Source organism: Entelurus aequoreus, linkage group LG22 (genome assembly GCF_033978785.1).
Source record: "Entelurus aequoreus isolate RoL-2023_Sb linkage group LG22, RoL_Eaeq_v1.1, whole genome shotgun sequence".
Taxonomy (NCBI): domain Eukaryota; kingdom Metazoa; phylum Chordata; class Actinopteri; order Syngnathiformes; family Syngnathidae; genus Entelurus; species Entelurus aequoreus.
In genome coordinates this window covers 2,116,475-2,139,951 of record NC_084752.1, presented here as the reverse complement: position 1 = coordinate 2,139,951, position 23,477 = coordinate 2,116,475, and the positions used below count along the sequence as shown (strand labels likewise).

At 37.3% G+C, this 23,477-nt stretch overlaps 2 protein-coding genes across 6 annotated transcripts in view; one reads left to right on the top strand and one right to left on the bottom strand.

Moving 5' to 3' along the window:
• The window catches only part of LOC133639945 (centlein-like), a 771,455-nt gene that overhangs the window by 689,359 nt on the left and 58,619 nt on the right, over positions 1–23,477 (bottom strand). The gene's annotated exons all lie outside the window — the stretch shown is intronic.
• The window catches only part of bnc2 (basonuclin zinc finger protein 2), a 586,671-nt gene that overhangs the window by 513,140 nt on the left and 50,054 nt on the right, over positions 1–23,477 (top strand). The gene's annotated exons all lie outside the window — the stretch shown is intronic.

The following is a 23,477-nucleotide window of genomic DNA, read 5'->3' as shown; positions in this document are numbered from 1 at the left end:
GCCAACATCAGTGTGTGACCTCACTAATGCCCTTTCAGGAAGAATGGTGGAAAACTCCTATAAACACACTCCGCAACCTTGTGGACAGCCTTCCCAGAAGAGTAGAAGCTGCAATAGCTGCAAAAGGTGAACCAATATCATATTGAACCCTATGGGTTAGGAATGGGATCGCACTTCAAGTTCATATGTGAGTCAAGGCAAATACTTTTGGCAATATATATATATATATATATATATATATATATATATATATATATATATATATATATATATATATATATATATATATATATACATACACTACCGTTCAAAAATTGAGTTTCAGATGAAAGTTCTCTTTTTCTGGCCATTTTGAGCGTTTAATTGAGCCCACAAATGTGATGCTCCAGAAAGTCAATCTGCTCAAAGGAAGGTCAGTTTTGTAGCTTCTGTAACGAGCTAAAGTGTTTTCAGATGTGTGAACATGATTGCACAAGGGTTTTCTAATCATCAATTAGCCTTCTGAGCCAATGAGCAAACACATTGTACCATTAGAACACTGGAGTGATAGTTGCTGGAAATGGGCCTCTATACACCTATGTAGATATTGCACCAAAAAGCAGACATTTGCAGCTAGAATAGTCATTTAGCACATTAGCAATGTATAGAGTGTATTTCTTTCAAGTTAAGACTAGTTTAAAGTTATGTTCATTGAAAAGTACAGTGCTTTTCCTTCAAAAATAAGGACATTTACATGTGACCCCAAACTTTTGAACGCTAGTGTATATATATAGATATATATATATATATATATATATATATATATATATATATATATATATATATATATATATATATATATATATATATATATATATATATATATATATATTAGGGATGTCCGATAATATCGGCAGGCCGATATTATCGGCCGATAAATGCGTTAAAATGTAATATCGGAAATTATCGGTATCGTTTTTTTTATTATCTGTATCGTTTTTTTGTTGTTTTTTTTGTTTTTTTTAATTAGAACAACATAAAAAACACAAGATACACTTACAATTAGTGCACCAACCCAAAAAACCTCCCTCCCCTAATTTCTTTCTGTTATCAATACTCTGGTTCCTACATTATATATCAATATATATCAATACAGTCTGCAAGGGATACAGTCCGTAAGCACACATGATTGTGCGTGCTGCTCCTCCACTAATAGTACTAACCTTTAACAGTTAATTTTACTCATTTTCATTAATTACTAGTTTCTATGTAACTGTTTTTATATTGTTTTACTTTCTTTTTTATTCAAGAAAATGTTTTTAATTTAGTTATCTTATTTTATTATTTTTTTTTAAAAAAGTACCTTATCTTCACCATACATGGTTGTCCAAATTAGGCATAATAATGTGTTAATTCCACGACTGCATATATCGGTTGATATCGGTATCGGCTGATATCGGTAATTAAAGAGTTGGACAATATCGGAATATCGGATATCGGCAAAAAGCCATTATCGGACATCCCTAATAAATATATATATATATATATATATACACATATATATATATACATATATACATATATACATATATATATATATACATATATATACATATATATATATATATATATATATATATATATATATATATATATATATATATATATATATATATATATATATATATATATATATATATATATATATATATATATATATATATATATATATATATATAAAGTGGATAAAGTGGACAATTGCGCCTTTTTGGGACAAAACAAGGAAAAATGCATTTTTAGACCATATGATTTGCCTGAGCGGCTAGGAGACCCCGAGAGTAACAAGCGCTTGCCTTGTTGCCTTTCCATTAAGAACAATAAACTAGTTTTTAGCAGAGGTGTGGACTCGAGTCACATGACTTGGACTCGAGTCAGACTCGAGTCATGAATTTGATGACTTTAGACTCGACTTGACAAAATGTAAAGAGACTTGCAACTCGACTTAGACTTTAACATCAATGACTTGTGACTTCACTTGGACTTGAGCCTTTTGACTTGACATGACTTGCTACTTTCCCCAAAACCCAAAGCTTAAAAAGTTATTTGGGAGCGCTCCGTATCTTTCATTTTGTACGTGTCTGTCTGTCTATCAGCGTGTGTGCTGCCTGTCAGCTGGTGTGCTGTCAGTACAACAGCCAATCAAATTAGTTATACGTTGTTTTCATCACACAGCATTCATCCAATCAAATTGCAGGACAACCACCGAACAAGAGTTGTCAAACAATGCGGCAGAGAGAAACAATTATGCCAAAGTTGGTTTTGTTCGGGTACAAAAACTACGACTTGGTCAACAAAAAACGAATTGCGTATGCAAATCACGCAGTTTGAATATTACAGACGGAGACGCAACAACTTCCAACTTCGTTTGACATTTGAAGTTGCCCAAAGAAGGGTAAGTTTTGAATGTAAGATAACGTTTATTGGCTAAGTAACATGACTTTTATTTGCTGTGTAGTTAAATGAGTGAGGCTGTAAACTCACTGCTAACGTTATAACCATAAACATGTTTTAAGGGTACGCAGCATCGAGCGCTACTGCCTACTGGCGCAGACGAGACGCGGGGCCGCCATCTTGGAGTGGTGATCCGCTCCACTCAGTGCAATTTATTTTTCAGGAGCAATGAACTGTCAGCGCATTTAATTCATTTTACCTCACTGAATACCACTGATTTTCACGCGGTTTTTTGTCATACGTGTAGCTATGATAACGGACACATGTTTTGGCAAGTTTTATTATTCATAGTTTGCTTAACAGTAATATAATATTCTTATACGCTATAAGTGACCAGACGTCCGAGATCAAAACTGGGAATATAATCCCAGAGAAGGGGGAAAAAACGGTAAGCTATTTTTAAATTGAAGAAACAATATGATTAGGTTATATATACATGCGTATATCCTACATAAACAATGTATGAATACATTAGATATCTATATATCTTAGGGACCTATAGACTGTATCTCTGTTGCTGCAGCAGCAGAGAGTTTATTCTGTCTTGACACTTTGTATTGATATTTTGTATTACATTCTTCCCTTAAATGATAATGTTTACAGTGATTGTTATGTATTTATTTTTATGTATGTCGCTTTGGATAAAAGCGTCTGCCAAATACTTAAACATATATAAACACCTGAAAGTCTTTATATCAGCTAAAACCACCAATTTGTTTCACTACATTCAGAATAAAACCAAATGCTGTTTTACCCAACAATGTTAGTATTTAAATATTGTTACTTGAAGACTTATTCCTGGTTACAATTATACTGTTAATAAAGTATTGTCTTATATTTTGCCTAAAATGAGAATGCATCATAATCAGTGGCGTGTGGTGAATTTTGTTTTAGGTGGGGCTGAAAGTTTGTAAACCAAACCCCTGTAGGGGCGTCATCCTCCCCCAGAAGATTTATTTGTGATTTTCACACACAAATATTGAATATCTTTGCTCCTTCTCAACTCTGTGGTAATATTATTTTCATAAAATACAACCAATAGTATGTTAATGTTTGTTTTTGCAAATGTGTTTATTCTGTAAAGGAATGAGTTAAATGTTTAAAATTTTTAAACTATTAAAATTACTGTTAATAGTGCTATTATGAATTGCAATGTCAGCACTATTTTTTTTCTTGCAATTTCAAATGCAGTTGTTTTAATAAATAAATACAGCGTTTTAAAAGCATACACAATCTGTGTAAAAATATTAGTCTGTGGTTAAAAGGACTTGAAAGGACTCGAAACTCAAAATGCAGGACTTGGGACTCGACTTGAGACTTTCCAGTCTTGACTTTGGACTTGACTCGGGACTTGCCTGTCTTGACTCGGGACTTGACTCGAGACTTGAGGGCAAAGACTTGAGACTTACTTGTGACTTGCAAAGCAATGACTTGGTCCCACCTCTGGTTTTTAGTATAAGTTTGCTGGTTTCAAGAAATGTAATATCATTATGTCAAGATAATGGCACTAGCATTTACTTCATTTAAGAATATTTTTCAACATATTGAGCAAAAAGGTCTAATTTTTTTCTACCAAGAAAAGTGCACTTGTTATTAGTGAGAATATACTTATTTTAAGCTATTTTTGGGTTCATTGAGGTTAGCTAATTTCAAGCCAAATTTTCTTGTTCTATTAGCAGATCATTTTGCTTAGTTCAAATAAAATACCCCTCAATTTTGTATATTTTTTTTTCTTGATTTTGAACACTGACTTTTTGCCGTGTAAATTCCACGGGGTTACCACAGACTCTTATGAAGCGCAGGATGGAGTCACAGAGGGTGTTTTTCTTATTTTATTGGTCGTGTTATCAGAGCGAAGGCGCAGCCACCTTCCTCTCCCTTTATGGACATGTTTCGCTAATCTTGCTACTACCGGGCGCCGACTCTCTGTAAGTCGAAACAGGTGTTGCACTCGCTGTTTTCTTTGCAGATTCTTCTGCGGCGGCGTCGTATGAGTTAGAGTCACGGGAGCCGGCTCGGATACCTTGTAACTTAACTTGCTGAGGAGAGGGGCGGGAGTGGGGGTCTCATGGACAATTAACGAGAACAGAGGGGCCTGATTTACTGAGAACCAAAATACCTCGCGCTAAACAATAGCGTGTACTATTAGTGGGCGTGTTGCGTGTGATTTACTAAGACTGCGTGTGCAATTGAAAAAGGGTGCAGACCGCCTTATCTATATGAGGATTGTGCGTGTACTAGGGTTGTACGGTATACCGGTACTGGTATAGTATCACGGTACTAATGAATCAAAAACGGTACTATACTCTGTTTGAAAAGGACCGGTTACCAGGCATGACGGCGCGTCGTCACGTCATGACATTGCTGGTTTTACGAGCAGACGAGCATGTTCGGCAGCGCACACACACGGAGTACTTACAAGCAGACACAGTGTGCAGACGGAAAAGGGAGAACGGACGCATTTTGGCTTAAAAACTACCGATAAAGGTGAAGTTATAACACTGAAACACCCTCAGGAAGAGGTGCTTTAAGACATGGCTATCTAGCGGTGTTTTAGCTACTTCTAAATCACTAATCCTCGCCTCCATGGCGACAAATAAAGTAAGTTTCTCACAAGTATCATCCCGGCAGGACGAGGAATAGCTCAACATGTTTCACTACACACCGTAGGAGGGTACGATAGCTCACCGCTAACAAAAGCTAGCACCCTGAATATAAACAAATGCCATGGGTGGCTCGACACCTGACATCCACTGTAATGATACCAAGTATAATAGCGTATCTAGTCGATACTACTATAATTCCGTCAATATTTATCGTCACAAAATATTTTGTCTTTTTTTTTTGTTAAATGTATATTATGTTTATAAAGTCAGGAAATACATCCCTGGACACATGAGGACTTTGAATTTGACCAATGTATGATCCTGTAACTACTTGGTATTGGATTGATACCTAAATCTGTGGTATCATCCTAAACTAATGTAAAGTATCAAACAGCAGAAGAATAAGTGATTATTACATTTGAACAGAAGTGTAGATAGAACATGTTAAAAGAGAAAGTAAGCAGATATTAACAGTAAATGAACAAGGGGATTAATGATCCATTTTTTACAGATTGTCCCTCATAATGTTGACAAAATAATAGGTAGATAAATGACACAATATGCTACTGCATATGTCAGCAGACTAATTAGGAACCTTTGTTTACTTACTACTAAAAGACAAGTTGTCTTGTATGTTCACTATTTTATTTAAGGACTTAACTGCAATAATAAACATGCTTAATGTACCCGAAGATTTTTTGTTAAAATAAAACCAATAATGTGATTTTTTTTTGTGGTTCCCATTATTTAGAAAAGTCCTGAAATACATTTTGGTACCGGTACTAAAATATTGGTATCGGGACAACACTAGCGTATACTATGCGGGGACACTCATTTAGTGCACATTCATGTTATCCTGCCTGTGGCGTTTTGCTATTTTTCGAATAAGACATCTACCACTTTTTATGGGCATTTTAGAAGCAGCCGTGCCGTGCATCTACATTGACACCACTTGTTTTTCTATTTTATATATTTTTTTCTATTTTAAGTTGTGCTCAAAACGCAAAAAATGTGTATTTGAATGATTTGTTATCATATAGGATAGTGGTTCTCTCTTGGCTCTCCAAGTACCACCTCAGAAAACACTTGGCTCTCCAAGTACCACCACAATGACCGACATAAAATACGGTAGCATAGTAGGCCAAAGTATTTATTAAACAAGCATATTACATATACAGTACAGGCCAAAAGTTTGGACACACCTTCTCATTCAATGCATTTTCTTTATTTTCATGACTATTTACATTGTAGATTGTCACATCAAAACTATGAATTAACACATGTGGAGTTATGTACTTAACAAAAAAAGGTGAAACAACTGAAAACACGTTTTATATTCTAGTTTCTGCACACTCTTGGCATTCTCTTGATGAGCTTCAAGAGGTAGTCACCTGACATGGTTTTCACTTCACAGGTGTCACAGTTTCGACGCCTTCAGTGACAATCTACAATCTAGTCATGAAAATAAAGAAAACGCATTGAAATGAGAAGGTGTGTCCAAACTTTTGGCCTGTACTGTATATGTTTGGCCACTGTAACATTACACACAGTTTGAACAGTAACAATGTGTTTGAATATAGAAAATTAAAACACTGTACTTAAATAAGGAATCAAGTAAAATTAATTGCACATAAAACGTAAAGTGCTACTAGACAGAGCACGCATACCACTAATGGTACACGTACCACAGTTTGAGAATTAGTGATATAAGATAAATGTTAGAATATTTATTATATGTGATAAAACAAAGATCATTAAAAAAAAATGCTAAAGGACACCAGAACACATCAATTACATTTGTTTTAATCAGCCACTTAAGTCATCTAGTAGCTACACTGCAAAAAGTGAAATCTAAGTAAGATGAAATATGTCAAATAAGGGTGATATTTGCTTATTTTCTGTCTGATAAGATCATTCTTCTCACTAAGCAGATTTGATGTTAGAGTGTTTTACTTGTTTGAAGTGTTTTGCTCCTAAATGATCTCAGTAAGATATTGTTGCTGAGATTTGATGAGCTATATTGAGTAAAACATGCTTGAAACTAGAATATCAACTGTTGTGTCATCAACACTCACAAGTAGAAAACTGCTTTTTTAAAGTAAAACATCATCTATGCAACATTTTGACTAAAGAACCACCATTACATGTTATGTAGACCACAAGGAAGTGTTTTACATTTAGAATTTTTTTTTTAATATGACCATAATCTGGTGCGCCTTGTATATGAAAAAATATCAAAAATAGACCATTCATTGGCAGTGCGCCTTACAATCCGTTGCGCCCTACGGTCCGGAAAATTCGGTAAATGTAATTAATTACAGAAAATTGTGTTACTTTGGAAAAAAACTTTTTAAATGTAGCCATATGCAGTTGAAAGACGTTTCATGAAAGTAGAGTGCATAAGTGTGTGCCTTTTAAAGGCGGTGCTTACACTGCAAAAAGTCAGTGTTCAAAAACAAGAAAAAAAATACAAAAATGAGGGGTATTTTATATGAACTAAGCAAAATTATCTGCCAATAGAACAAGAAAATTCGGCTTGTCAAGACTTTCCAAAACAAGTCAAATTAGCTAACCTCAATGAACCCAAAAATAGCTTAAAATAAGTATATTCTCACTAATAACAAGTGCACTTTTCTTGGTAGAAAAAACAAATACATTTTTGCTCAATATGTTGAAAAATATTCTTAAATGAAGTAAATGCTAGTGCCATTATCTTGACATAATAATATGCGCTCGGCATCATGTTTGTTTTTTTTTCATGCTTGAAGTAAGAAATGATGACTTTAAAAAAGTAGTTTTCTACTTGTGAGTGTTGATGACACAACAGTTGATATTCTAGTTTCAAGCATGTTTTACTCAATATAGCTCATCAAATCTCAGCAACAAGCTGTAATATCTTACTGACATCATTTAGGAGCAAAACAAGTAAAACACTCTAACATAAAATCTGCATAATGAGAAGAATTATCTTATCAGACAGAAAATAAGCAAATATCACCCTTATTTGAGATATTTATCTTACTTAGATTTCACTTTTTGCAGTGTTCTATTAATTATGATTGGCATTTAAATACTATTTCATTATTGTCAGATTTCAAACAAAAAGTTACACTTGAGGTCCTAAGGCAAAATACGGCCATGTTTGCCAAACCTATAAAAATATTATTTCTCTAAACTAGGCCCAAATTTAGAGAGAAAAAATGTGTCTGGGGGCCGGCATATCTCTTTTTAGGAACACTAATAATACAAAACCTCAAAATAATGTCCGAATGATAAAAACATTATGACCGCCTTAAAAAACGGAATGGAATTTTTTTTTTTTTTACTGAATGAGACACCCAGAATGTACATGAAAATAAAGAATGTGGGATTTACAATATTAACTATGAACGATAAAACACAGAATATTGACAACATATGAACGTCGCACCCAGGCCTGGCCCTAACCAATCTGGCGCTCTAGGCAAGATTTTAGGTGGCGCCCCCCCACATCGGCAGTGAAGTGTATATACTCACAAGAAACCGAATAGCTTTGTCTTTGACCTTTTTTTTTACTTAAAGAAAGCAAATTAACATATTATATGAGAATGTTATGTTATGATTATCTTTAACCGCATCACAGCAGTGCTCAAATTAAAAAAACAGCATTCCCTCTCATGTGATATTGCTTAATTAACATTAATGATGTGCACTTTAACAACTAGGCTTACAACTATACCTAATATATAAAGGGGTGGAAAAGTGACTATTACCTGCAGGGCAAACATTAGCTAACCAGAAGGCAATAACAATGTAAACAAAAAAACACCTGCTTAAAAGATCTAATACAAATGTCCCTGAGGAATGTAAGGTGGGAGTACTGTAATTACCTAACGTTACATTATTATTTTCCATAACAATTTAGCCCCCTCCATAATATTAACCCGACGTTAAAACAGAACTAGCTATTTATTGATTAGCAATTGCCGAATCATGTAACATTAGCTTAATGCTAAAAAGCTAGGTTACTATCACATTCTGTAACAGGAAAATAATTTAATGTAGGCTAACGTTACCTCCCTGCTACCTCTGTTTTTTTCTCGTTTCGCCTCTTCTTTTCTCTTTTTTTTCCCTGGGCACCTGACAGTTTTGGCCGTTTTGACATCTTGTGTTGATTTTTTGATGTGGTGACGTCCAAAAAAAGTCATGATACGGGAAGGGAGGGGGTGCAATGTTGTAACAAATAATATTTCTATTAAATAGGCTTTACTTTGCATTTTAATTAACGTGGGATTATTTTTTGTATTTAGAAATAATAGTACCTACTTTTTTTAATGTATTTTTTTTCTCCAACATTTGTGGCACTGGCGTGGCGCCCCCTGATGGACGGCGCCCTTAGCATTTGCCTATACGGCCTATGCCACGGGCCGGCCCTGGTCGCACCCCATCTGCTTAGTGAGAAGAATGATCTTATCAGACAGAAAATAAGCAAATATCACCCTTATTTGAGATGTTTCATCTTACTTAGATTTCGCTTTTTGCAGTGTAGTGCCATGTGACGCGTGACGTCAGCGGGACAGACAGACCGAGCGGCATTTTAGCTTTTGTGTAGAATTTTGAGGACAAACATGAACGTGACGTAACAAAATGTGGTGCACGTGAAGCACTGTGAATACTTTCTGCGTGCACTGTATTATTTAGCAAGTCAAAAGGAGGTTATTGTTGTGACTGACACAGTGAGGAATTATTGCAAATGGACTGTCGGCGTCATATCACACTCCTGTGGGCTCCAGACACTTTTCCTCCCCGTGTGTGTGTGTGTGTGTGTGTGTGTGTGTGTGTGTGTGTGTGTGTGTGTGTGTGTGTGTGTCACGGCCATCTACTGTATAATGGACACAAGTGGCCCTTGTGGCTGTCGCTCCCGACATGATGTGACGGGAACGGAGCGGGGTCGTGCATTATTGAGCGGAGTGCTGCCATTAGCGACATTTATACAGTAGACTGATTCCATCACGATGACATATTATTTTTCCAGGCTTTAAGCTTCAATCAACCAAACGTAACATCGAGCGCTTTCGGACAGACGCCGTTTACTGCACGCGTGTCCCGGTGTCGCCAAAAACATCACTTCCTGCTCGGACCTGTGGCGTGTTGACGACACGGCGCAGATGCGAGAAGACGAAAAGACGGAAGATTAGACCGGTGTTTTTCAACCACTGTGCCGTGAGATACAGTCTGGTGTGTCGTGGGAGATATTTAAAGTAAAGTAGCGATGATTGTCACACACACACACTAGGTGTTTCATTTTTTAATGATTTCTGCTGCTGGTGTGCCTCCGCACTTTTTCAATTAAAAAAATTTGCCTTGGCTCAAAAAAGGTTGAGAAACACTGGATTAGACAAAGGGAAACAGACGACAAATGCTCAACAGCATCGCTCGCCAATTTACGGCCGCTACTCCCCGGACCGCAGCGTATAAATCCCAGACGTGACATCCGTTTCTACTGCTTCCAAGCCGACGCGGGCCCTCCCGTCCCCGGCACGTCTCCTCCCAGGACACGCACTCGCGCACCCAGGCCAGATGTATCTGCCTTGACTTTTATATGTATTGTTTCATCGCTACAGGCGAAAAAAGGGGACGGGGGTAACGTCTCGCTGTAGCGCCTTTCATGTGGCCGGCGTCAACCGCCGTGCGCACACGTGTGACGGTAAATCACGGGGGGGGGGGGGGGGGGGTGGACGGAGACGTAGGCCAGGGGGGAACGGAGCATCCCGAGAGATTAGAGACTTCAGAAGAGGGATAGTGGAGACGTGAGGACACCTGCACATGGACATGGGAGACACTGCATCTATTGTCCAAGCCCCGTAAAGACAAATGAAAGGATGCAAAGGCTACTAGCATTCATTTTGTGCGTGAAAAATGCCAAAACCAATCCTAAATAAGTCGCCGTGCAAAAATATCTGAACATGTTGACAAATCTTTGGTAACAGTGGGGAACATATTCACCATTAATTAGTTGCTTATTAAAGTAACAAATACTTAATGTTGAGTTATTTAGACACTAGGGGAACATATTCTAAATAAAGACTTATTTTAAAGTTATTTGGACACTAGGGGAACATATTCTAAATAACAAAGACTTAATTTACAGTTATTTGGACAATAGGGGAACATTCTAAGTAACACAGACTTAATTTAGAGTTATTTGGACACTAGGGGAACATATTCTAAGTAACACAGACTTAATTTAGAGTTATTTGGACACTAGGGGAACATATTCTAAGTAACAGACTTAATTTACAGTTATTTGTACAATTGGGGAACATATTCTAAATAACAAAGACTTAATTTAGAGTTATTTGGACAATAGGGGAAAATATTCTAAATAACAAAGACTTAATTTAGAGTTATTTGGACACTAGGGGAACATATTCTAAGTAACAAAGACTTCATTTAGAGTTATTTGGGCACTAGAGGAAAATATTCTAAATAACAAAGACTTAATTTACAGTTATTTGGACACTAGGGGAAAATATTCTAAATAACAAAGACTTAATTTACAGTTATTTGGACACTAGGGGAAAATATTCTAAATAACAAAGACTTAATTTGGAGTTATTTGGACAATAGGGGAACATATTCTAAGTAACAAAGACTTCATTTAGAGTTATTTGGACACTAGGGGAACATATTCTAAGTAACAAAGACTTCATTTAGAGTTATTTGGACACTAGGGGAACATATTCTAAGTAACAAAGACTTCATTTAGAGTTATTTGGACACTAGGGGAAAATATTCTAAATAACAAAGACTTAATTTACAGTTATTTGGACACAAAGGGAAAATATTCTAAATAACAAAGACTTAATTTGGAGTTATTTGGACAATAGGGGAACATATTCTAAGTAACAAAGACTTAATTTAGAGTTACTTGGACACTAGGGGAACATATTCTAAGTAACAAAGACTTAATTTGGACACTAGGGGAACATATTCTAAGTAACAAAGACTTAATTTGGAGTTATTTGGACAATAGGGGAAAATATTCTAAATAACAAAGACTTAATTTGGAGTTATTTGGACACTAGGGGAACATATTCTAAGTAACAAAGACTTAATTTGGAGTTAGTTGGACAATAGGGGAAAATATTCTAAATAAAAACTTAATTTAGAGTTTTTTGGACACTAGGGGAACATATTCTAAGTAACAAAAACTTAATTTAGAGTTAGGCAGTGACTAGGATGGCGGAAGCAGGGATAGAACCTGGAACCCTCACGTTGCTTGCACGGTCACGCTACCAACCGAGCTATGCTAATATCTAACTGTAGTTCGATATTATATAAAATATGTCAAGGAGTAATAAAAACGGTAAGGTCGTCAAAACGATTGCATCAATGCAGATTAATTCATAATCACAATTAATCTGATCAAACATAACAAATTGAAGCCATCTGCGGCGCAGAAGGACTTGGCTCACTCCCATCAAGTCATATTTCATGCCCTTATACACGGCCTGCTCCAGTTCAACCGCCCGTCGCCCCACAATGCCATTCATCACAAAATTCATCTTCCCCCTTTACTCAACTGTAGACTTAATCGCACAATTTATTTTTAGTGCGCCTTTACCTTAATCAGTAAAACATAAACAATGACATTCTCTCAATAAACTTGCATTTGAGTTCAAATATTTGTTTATGTTTATTTAAATCATACAAGTAAATCACTGTCAAGTCATATAAGTTAGGGTTAATGCATGCCATTCTTCACAAAAATATTGCATTAATCATGTGCTGATGCAATATTATATCATTTATTTTTACCGCACCTTTACCAGTAGAACATTTAAAAAATATTTTTTTAATCACATTCTGAAAATAAAATTGCATTTCTGGCAAAATATTTGATCACATATTTCAACATATACTTCAAATACCGTATTTTTCGGACTATAAGTCGCAGTTTTTTCATAGTTTGGCCACGGGTGCGACTTATACTCAGGAGCGACTTATACTCAGGAGCGACTTATGTGTGAAATGATTAACACGTTAGCGTAAAATATTATTGATGTCATTGACGTAAGAGACTAGACGTATAAGATTTCATGGGATTTAGCGACAGATTGTTTGGTAAACGTATAGCATGTTCTATATGTTATAGTTATTTGAATGACTCTTACCATAATATGTTACGTTAACATACCAGTTGGTTATTTATGCCTCATATAACGTACACTTATTATTCTTGGTGTTTTATCAAATAAATTTCCCCCAAAAATGCGACTTATACTCCAGTGCGACTTATGTTTTTTTCCTTCTTTATTATGCATTTTCGACAGGTGCGACTTATACTCCGGTGCGACTTATACTCCGAAAATACAGTAATATATATATTTTTTGTTGTTGAAACAACACAAGCAATAGATATACTGTGATTAATCGCAATTAATCAAATTTAAAAGTGTGATTAATCTGAATAAAAAATTTTATCTGTCCAATACAGAAAGATTTTAATTAAAAAGCTAGAAATGTACCTTCACAATGTACCCCGCCAGGCATCCCCCAATTGTTTATCATACTGCACATGCGGCATAAAGAGCACGGAACAATCTGGTTCTGATAATAACATCATCTCGAATGTTTTTTTGGCGCACGCGGAGGCTGCAGATGGACGAGTATGAATCTAATCGATCAATTACCGTAAAAAGGAGGGGGGGGGGAACATTTCCTTTGTATGTACAAGTTTGTGGCGCACAGATGCAAAATAGGAGGGGATGAAGACATAACATCGTAAAAACATGACAAACAAGAGCCGTCCGCTTCATCTTGCGGACATGTGCGCGGCATGTGTTGCGGGAGCACACATATTTCTAATCATCATCATTTGAAGGCCTCACCGCTGAAGAATTATGCTTGTGAGGGTCTTGCAATGTGCTCCAGTGACACATGCAGAATCCAGGGGAGGGCGGATGATATCATAGAAAAAAAAGTCAGGTGTGTGATGTGTCACATACATCAGTGTGCTGAGACTGAGGGCCCTTCAGGGTGACAGCAGTGTGATAAGGGAAGGACGTAGTGCAGTGTTCACTCCCCACACTCATTAACCTCGCCTCCTGATTGCCCCCAGGACTCCCGGGTGCTAATTAGAGGTGGGGGTGGGAAATGTCTACAGTGCGAGCACCTCTGTACAAACACACACACACACACACACACACACACAGTTGGCGGTGCTGACAGAAAGGCTGCTGAATAGCCCGAGGCGAGGGAAAGCAGGGTCTGCCCATGTATTTCATCCGTGCAACAAAAGTGTCGGCAAGCAAGGGGTTAAAAGCCCCGGCAGGTGACACCTTGTTGTTGATTACGGACGCCATCTCTCGTAGTTCAGACGCGTCTTTGTCTCGTGACAACCTCGAAACAGCAATCTTGGATAAATTGTTCTCGGCCACTCTGGTCGGTACTATTTTGAAGTAGGACCGCAACAGCCCCATTGGCAGGCAAGTAGAGTAAGTAGAGAACAAAACGTTGTCGTACACTAAAACGATCATACAGAATTTTATCGTAAATTAAAACGATCAGACAAAATTGTATTGTACATTAAAATGATCAAACAAAACCTTATTGTACACTAAAACGATAAAGAAAACTTTATGGTACACTAAAACGATAAAGAAAACTTTATGGTACACTAAAACGATCATACAAAACTTTATCGCACACTATCATGATCAAACAAAGCTTTGTTTACACTAAAATGATTCAACAAAACGTAGTCTAAAATGATCAAACAAAGCTTAATCGCACACTCTCGTGATCGAACAAAAAATTTTCGTACACTAAAACGATCAAGAAAACTTTATTGTACGTTGAAATGATGAAACAAAATGTTATGGTACACTAAAACGTTTAAGAAAACATTGCACACTAAAACGATCAAACAAAACTTAATCACACACTATCATGATCAAACAAAACGTTATCGTACACTAAAACGATCAAGAAAACTTTATTGTACATTGAAACGATCAAACAAAACGTTATGGTACACTAAAACGATCAAGATAACTGTATTGTACACTAAAACGATCAAACAAAACTTTATCGCACACTATTATGATCAAACAAAGATTTGTTTACACTAAAATGATTCAACAAAACGTAGTCTAAAATGATCAAACAAAACTTAATCGCACACTCATGATCAAACAAAACGTTATCGTACACTAAAACGATCAAGAAAACTTTATTGTACGTTGAAATGATCAAACAAAATGTTATGGTACACTAAAACGTTTAAGAAAACGTTATGTACACTAAAACGATCAAACAAAACTTAATCACACACTATCATGATCAAACAAAACGTTATCGTACACTAAAACGATCAAGAAAACTTTATTGTACACTATAACGATAAACAAAACCTTATCGCACACTATCATGATCAAACAAAGCTTTGTTTACACAAATTATTCAACAAAACGTAGTTTTAAATGATCAAACATAACTTAATCGCACACCATCATGATCAAACAAAGCTTTGTTTACACTAAAATGATTCAACAAAACATTATCGTACACTAAAACGATCAACAAAACTTTATTGTACATTGAAATGATCAAACAAAACTTTACTGTACACTAAAACCATCAGAAAAAACATTATCGTATAATCTAAAAATCTAACAAACCCTGAGGCGGTTCGAACAAAAGTTTACCGTACACTAAAACAATACATTTTTATACACTAACACGGTCAAACAAAAATGTATCTTAGACCAGAACGAGCAAACAAAATGTTACCTTACACAAACAAAACTATAACGTACACTAAAGCGATCAGGCGAAACATTGTCGTACACTAACACGTGCAAACAAAACTTAATCGTACACTAAAACAATCTGACAAAACCTTGTTGTACACTAAAACAATCAAAGAAATGTATCGTGCAACCAAACAAGCGAAAAAAATGTTTACCGTTCACTAAAACGATCAAATGAAACTTCTTCGTACACTAATACAAGCAAACAACTTTATCGTATGCAAACGATCATACAAAACATTAACAAAACTTTATTGTACACTAAAATGATCCGACCACGTTTTTTTTTCAAGACGCCAAAGACAAACTGTGTTAGCTTTTGGTGTGCTTGTTTAAATTCCCTTTAAAAAAATAACGATACATTCCACTTAAAAACTGCAGGGGGAGCCTTATGACAGCTATTACTAAATTACACAATTTATCTGCTGGTCAAAATGTGCACTAAAAAACTGAAATCTAAGTAAGATGAAATATCTCAAATAAGGGTGATATTTACTTATTTTCTGTCTGATAAGATCATTCTTCTCACTAAGCAGATTTGATGTTAGAGTGTTTTACTTGTTTTAAGTGTTTTGCTCCTAAATGATGTCAGTAAGATATTACAGCTTGTTGCTGAGATTTGATGAGCTATATTGAGTAAAACATGCTTGAAACTAGAATATCAACTGTTGTGTCATCAACACTCACAAGTAGAAAACTACTTTTTCAAAGTCATCATTTCTTACTTCAAGCATGAAGAAAAATCATGACTTTGACACAATTGTGTCTCATAATTAAAACAGATGACGGCCAAATGGACTTTGCTGTTTTATTTTCAATGAAACAACAGAACATACGTACTCATATAGTAGTACAGTTGGCACAGTACAGTAAACTGACAGTTAATATTTAAACATTTGACATTTCTAACAATTTTGAACAGAAATAGTTCATGCACATTCAGATAAATTCCTCAAAATTACAATTTAAAAAATGTTGGCCGGGGGCCGGGCTGTATATATGCGCACTAATTGACTGAAAGAGCACGCACTTGGCGCGATGATGTCATGTTATCCATGGAAAAATGCATTTTTAGACCATATGATTTGCCTGAGCGGCTAGGAGACCCCGAGAGTAACAAGCGCTTGCCTTGTTGCCTTTCCATTAAGAACAATAAATTAGTTTTTAGTATAAGTTTGCTGGTTTCAAGAAATGTAATGCCGAGCCCATTAATGGCACTAGCATTTACTTCATTTAGGAATATTTTTCAAAATATTGAGCAAAAAGGTCTCTTTTTTTTTTTCTACCAAGAAAAGTGCACTTGTTATTGGTGAGAATATACTTATTTTAAGGTATTTTTGGGTTCATTGAGGTTAGCTAATTTGACTTGTTTTGGAACAAGCAACATTTTCTTGTTCTATTGGCAGATAATTTTGCTTAGTTCAAATAAAATACCCCTAATTTTTGTATTTTTTTTTCTTGTTTTTGAACACTGACTTTTTGCAGTGTGCACTGTGGCCCGCCTGTTTTCTAGGAAGACACTTCTAAATCAACAAAAGGGCCGCTTTCCTGACATAAATATACATTTGGTACATGCTGTCAGGAACAAGGCCTCGCAGACACAAACATGTCGTGGGACTTGTACAGCAAATTGCCATTTGTACCTGGACCGCTCCGAGGAGAGAAGGGCCAGGGACTCGGGGAAGCGGGTGGCTGCAGATGGGTGCAGGCAGCCAGGCAGACTTGGGGGTGGGGGGGGGGGGGGTTGTGGGTTGATGGCGAGCATAAGAGGGAGTATTTAAGAGCACTTGAGTGCCAGCGTGGATGTAGTCACTCGTCCCGGCGGACACCAGCCGGGGGCCCCTCTGCACCGTGGCATGATTTTTCACTTTAGCAAGCGCCACTCACTCCTTTTTCTCGTCGCTCTCTACGTGCTTCAATGATTCCATCACTCCCCTCTTTCATTCTCACACACACACACACACACACACACACACACACACACACACACACACACACACACACACACACACACACACACACACACACACACACACACACACACACACACACACACACACACACACACACACACACACACACACACACACAATTTGACCCATCTGCCCCCCACTGCCACGGCGAGTAAATAATTCCATTGTGAGGGCCATTAGCGAGTATGTGAGGGTTAAGGGGGCGACGGTACAGGCAGTCAGATGGGTGATTAGACAATAAGAAGGTGAAATGTCTACTACTGTTGTGTGAGAGTCCAACATTAGCTACTTGGCGGGCTTAATGTCCCTGCCATTACGCACCTGGAAGTTTCCACGTGTGTGTTGTACACGCGTTGGTGTGACTACCTCGCAAAACATGTGGCGGCTAATGCCGCCAAGCAGGTAATGATGGCCAGACCTGCCTCGAAATGAAATATAAGGCGCAATTATGTAAAATACCGAAGGGGACCGAGCCAGGAGTCTGCCTGTCGTCACCTCGTATCGCGTACTGCGGAACCTCCGAAGTAATTCCGCCCTGAGGCTTTACACTGGCTAACTTCTTTTTACACTTGAATGACAACTTTGATCACTGATCATTGAGACATGTGCAGAGGTGGGTAGTAACGCGCTACATTTACCCCGTTACATCTACTTGAGTAACTTTTGGGATAAATTGTACTTCTAAGAGTAGTTTTAATGCAACATACTTTTACTTGAGTATATTTATAGAGAAGAAACGCTACTTTTACTCCGCTCCATTTATCTACATTCAGCTCGCTACTCGCTACTGATTTTTATCCATCTGTTAATGCACGCTTTGTTTGTTTTGGTCTGTCAGACAGACCTTCAAAGTAGGATCTATCGCATGCCTGCGTTTCACCAATCAAATGCGGTCACTGGTGACGTTTGACTCCGTTTCACCAATCAAATGCGGTCACTGGTGACGTTTGACTCCGTTTCACCAATCAAATGCGGTCACTGGTGACGTTTGACTCCGTTTCACCAATCAAATGCAGTCACTGGTGACGTTTGACTCCGTTTCACCAATCAAATGCAGTCACCGGTGACGTTTGACTCCGTTTCACCAATCAAATTCAGTCACTGGTGACGTTTGACTCCGTTTCACCAATCAAATGCAGTCACTGGTGACGTTTGACTCCGTTTCACCAATCAAACATAGTCACTGGTGACGTTTGACTCCGTTTCACCAATCAAATGCAGTCACTGGTGACGTTTGACTCCGTTTCACCAATCAAATGCAGTCACTGGTGACGTTTGACTCCGTTTCACCAATCAAATGCGGTCACTGGTGATGTTTGACTCCGTTTCACCAATCAAATGCAGTCACCGGTGACGTTTGACTCCGTTTCACCAATCAAATGCAGTCACTGGTGACGTTTGACTCCGTTTCACCAATCAAATGCAGTCACCAGGGACGTTTGACTCCGTTTCACCAATCAAATGCAGTCACTGGTGACGTTTGACTCCGTTTCACCAATCAAATGCGGTCACTGGTGACGTTTGACTCCGTTTCACCAATCAAATGCAGTCACCGGTGACGTTTGACTCCGTTTCACCAATCAAATGCAGTCACTGGTGACGTTTGACTCCGTTTCACCAATCAAATGCAGTCACCAGGGACGTTTGACTCCGTTTCACCAATCAAATGCGGTCACTGGTGACGTTTGACTCCGTTTCACCAATCAAATGCAGTCACCGGTGACGTTTGACTCCGTTACACCATTTAAACAGAGCCAGGCGGTCACATGATTTACTGCACATAAAGTTTCAGCGGCAAACAACAACACGCTTAAGCTTACATGAACTCAACGTCAAATTTGAGGAAGCACATGGCGGTAAGTAACGTTAGTAGATATTTTGGCTGTCACCATAGGCTGATGTTAGCTTCCCTGCTATGAATCACTGTCAAATGTACATCGTGTGGGGACATTTATTAACGCACTGCAGCCTCATAGATAGACAGACAAACACACACACACACACACGCACTCACATGCATAGAAACACCAATCAGAAGTGCACAGTGTGTTCCCAGGTGCAGCCCACACCTATCAGTTTATGGTTTGCGTAAAGGCTAACTTGTTATTTTCCTTTGTAATCTCTGCCTACTGAGCCTATGGGGCTGTTAAGTTATTGTGGCTCAATTTGCCTTCATTTTTTTAATGTTAATGTATTATTATTTAATATATATTATTGTTTTAGTTGCTTAAGAGATATTCCTTTTTTTTTTTGTGCATTACTTGTTGCCCTCATCATTAAACGAACAGGTTACTCATCAGTTACTTAGTACTTGAGTACTTTTACTCAAGTAAATATTTGGGTGACTACTCCTTACTTTTACTTGAGTAATAAATCTCTAAAGTAACAGTACTCTTACTTGAGTACAATTTCCGGCTCCTCTACCCACCTCTGGACATGTGCATTGGAATAGGTTCAGATTGTTTTTACATGTTGTTGACGGCAGTGGGTCACTTCTTTTTCACACCTGTGTGACGACCAGAATGTTACAAATTGAGACAACTAGAATTATCTCCACATTTGACCTTTGTGAGCTTGTTGATTTTAAATAACATTAGCTGTTTGTACACCGTTGAAGACACAGTAGTGCATCCAGGCTGGATATGTATCGGAATATCAATTTTTAGCCATGTAGCAGTGGTGCACAGTGTGCGTGTGCGTGTGTGTGTGTGTGTGTGTGTGTGTGTGTGTGTGTGTGAGTGAGCCGCGCGGACCTGTGGACGCACAAACTGGCCGCTGGGGCCTGTAGTTGAGCCACTGTCAGAGGGATGCTTGTATTTTTCCACAGGCATGTCAGAGGATTACACAGTCCCTCTGCTGTTTCACTCACCCCTCACACACACACACACACACACTTGCACTCGTACACGCAGCCATCAAAGAAGCACTGAAAAAGGTGCATGCTGCAACACACACACACACACACACACACACACACACACACACACACACACACACACACACACACACACACACACACACACACACACACACACAAGGACAGTCCACACATCTGCCTGCAGGGATGGCCAGTGGTAAGCATGGCCTTTGCATGTTCATACGTCGCCATGGTGTTTGTTGGCTGCACTACAAAAACATGTAGGCCATACACGTTTGTAGTCAAATAAAATATACTTTTAATATTATCATTATGTTTATTTTATTTGTTTTTATAATCAGCTTTATTTAAAAAAAAAAAAAAAAAAAGTATTATTTTCAACAGCGTTTTTCCCCCATTGGAAACAATAGACATAGTCAAACAACTGACATTAATAAACCAGTATGGGGGAATTCCAAGTATCGTACTTTCCGGTATTTAGGCCACACCCACTAAATTTTAGAACAAATCAATAATTTTACATGTATTAGCCGCACCATAAGCCGCAGGTATATACCAGTACGAAAGATTTTTTAAATGTTTATTTACATACCTTAATTGTTTCCAAAAGGCGCCTGTCAAACGGCAGTAAAACGGCTGATCAAACAAAACGCAAGTCATCGTCACGGACCCACCAGCTGCGGAAGCTAGCTCTCCAATCAGCAAAACAGACTCATTAACGCCACGGTGACGTTTTTGGTGAATATACAAAACTGAAACAATGAAAAATAATGCCATTTTAAGTTAATAATTAATACTAACACAGACACTTGCAAATGTGTTAGCATATTCGCTAATGCTAACGACGCTAGCTTGATTACGTTACGATAGCGCGTACAAATATGCATGAAAACACTCCTACCGACGTCACACATGGGACGGTTTAGTTCGTATGAATAGTTACAGCTATATTTGTAAAACTTCAAACGTTCCTTGGAGTGATGAATGAATGAATAATCCTTTCGAGCAGAAACGCTATGGACGGTTTTACTTCCGGTTCAAGGCACACAACAGGAAGTACATTTTCAACCCGCAGCACCTGCAGTGAACGGACTTGTCCAAAAGATGGCGCCATAGCACAAACAATAAAAAAGATGTTCAATGTCTGTCAGTGTTGAAAACCATTTTTTGGAATACAAAACATTATGACTGTTAGCAAAGAAAAATCCATAAATTAGCGGCACTGTTTTATAAGCCGCAGGTGTCAAAGTGTGGGGGAAAAAAGTAGCGACTTACAGTTGACAATATGGCAAGTGTAAAAAGAAGGTAAACACGTTAATATTCATACAAACCATAATACAAATAGGAAAAATATACATGATAGTTTTTAGGATTCCAAGTGTAAAAATAATACACATACATTCAAGAATTGTAAAAAAAAAACACAACAATTTAAAACCATCGGATGGCTGGCACGTCTAAAAATAAGTTAACCACTGTCATTTATTCATCCATCCATTTTTTTCTGCTTAAAAATATGAAGTCTATAAAGTCTGTCTTCACTTTAATGACCAATGTGAGATTGAAAGGTGTAAAAGTAAGTGTAAAAAGAAGTATTCACGTATTTATCATTATCATAGAAAAAAGTATTCAGTCTCAACTTCAACAGATGTCAAGTTGATTTGGATTTTTAGGACGGTCAACTGGCATGCAAGTGTAAAAAGAAGTCAAGCACTGCTGTTTCAGCTTGTTCTGTCTTTCAATGACTATACAAACTGGACGGTTGAGCTTTACACTACTCACAGGGAACTTTTATTCAACTGTTGCCATTCCACATGTACGGCACACTTCTCCCGGTGCGTCACTCTAAACCCTCCGGGTAGGAACAACACACATACAAGCAATTGCTATTGCTACATCCCTTTTCTTTTAAAAAAAGAGAGTATTATTTTCAAATATAAAATCAGAAAAAAATAACTTTTAAGTTGCTACTCTACAAACTCAAAATAGTATGCATTTCAAATTGCTACTTATTTAATTAAACATACTTAGTGCAAAACAAATATTACATTCAGTTTCACAGTGCATAACTTTTTTTTCTTTAGCTTTACCCTACTCACAGGGAACTTTTATTCAACTGTTGCCATTGAACATATACGGCACACTTCTCCCGGTGCGTCACTCTAAAGCAGGGCTGTCCAAAGTGCGGCCCGGGGGCCATTTGCGGCCCGCAGCTAATTGTTTACCGGCCCGCCACACATTCTGGAAATACTATTGTAAAAATAAAAAAGAACATTAAAAAAAGTGGAATGAGGTGAAATCTAACGAGAAAAAGTTGCAATGTTGACACAAAAGCTGCCATGCAGGCCATTTTTCTTTTTTTTGCCATTGCTCAAAAAAAAATTATGACAAAAAATCCATGTTATAATGAATTATTTTCAGGGCTCCAATTACTTCAAATATTTCACTTTAAAATGTTTTATGTGGTAAATATTGCATATATTGTGTAGTAGCCATATAAAAACATCAAAATTTTCTTTGACAAAAGCGCATAAAACAAACAGAATAATAGTTCCAGCATAAAATGGACAGATATATCTGAAGTTGATCTCGTAACTTAAGTGTTGAAAGTAAAAGAAAAACCTAATAAAAATGTATCACTTTATGAGTGGGGCACCTTTTGGATCCCAAATATATTTAGTGATTTTTTATTTATCTTTTCACTGTGATTACTCAAAAATATGAAAGAATTAAA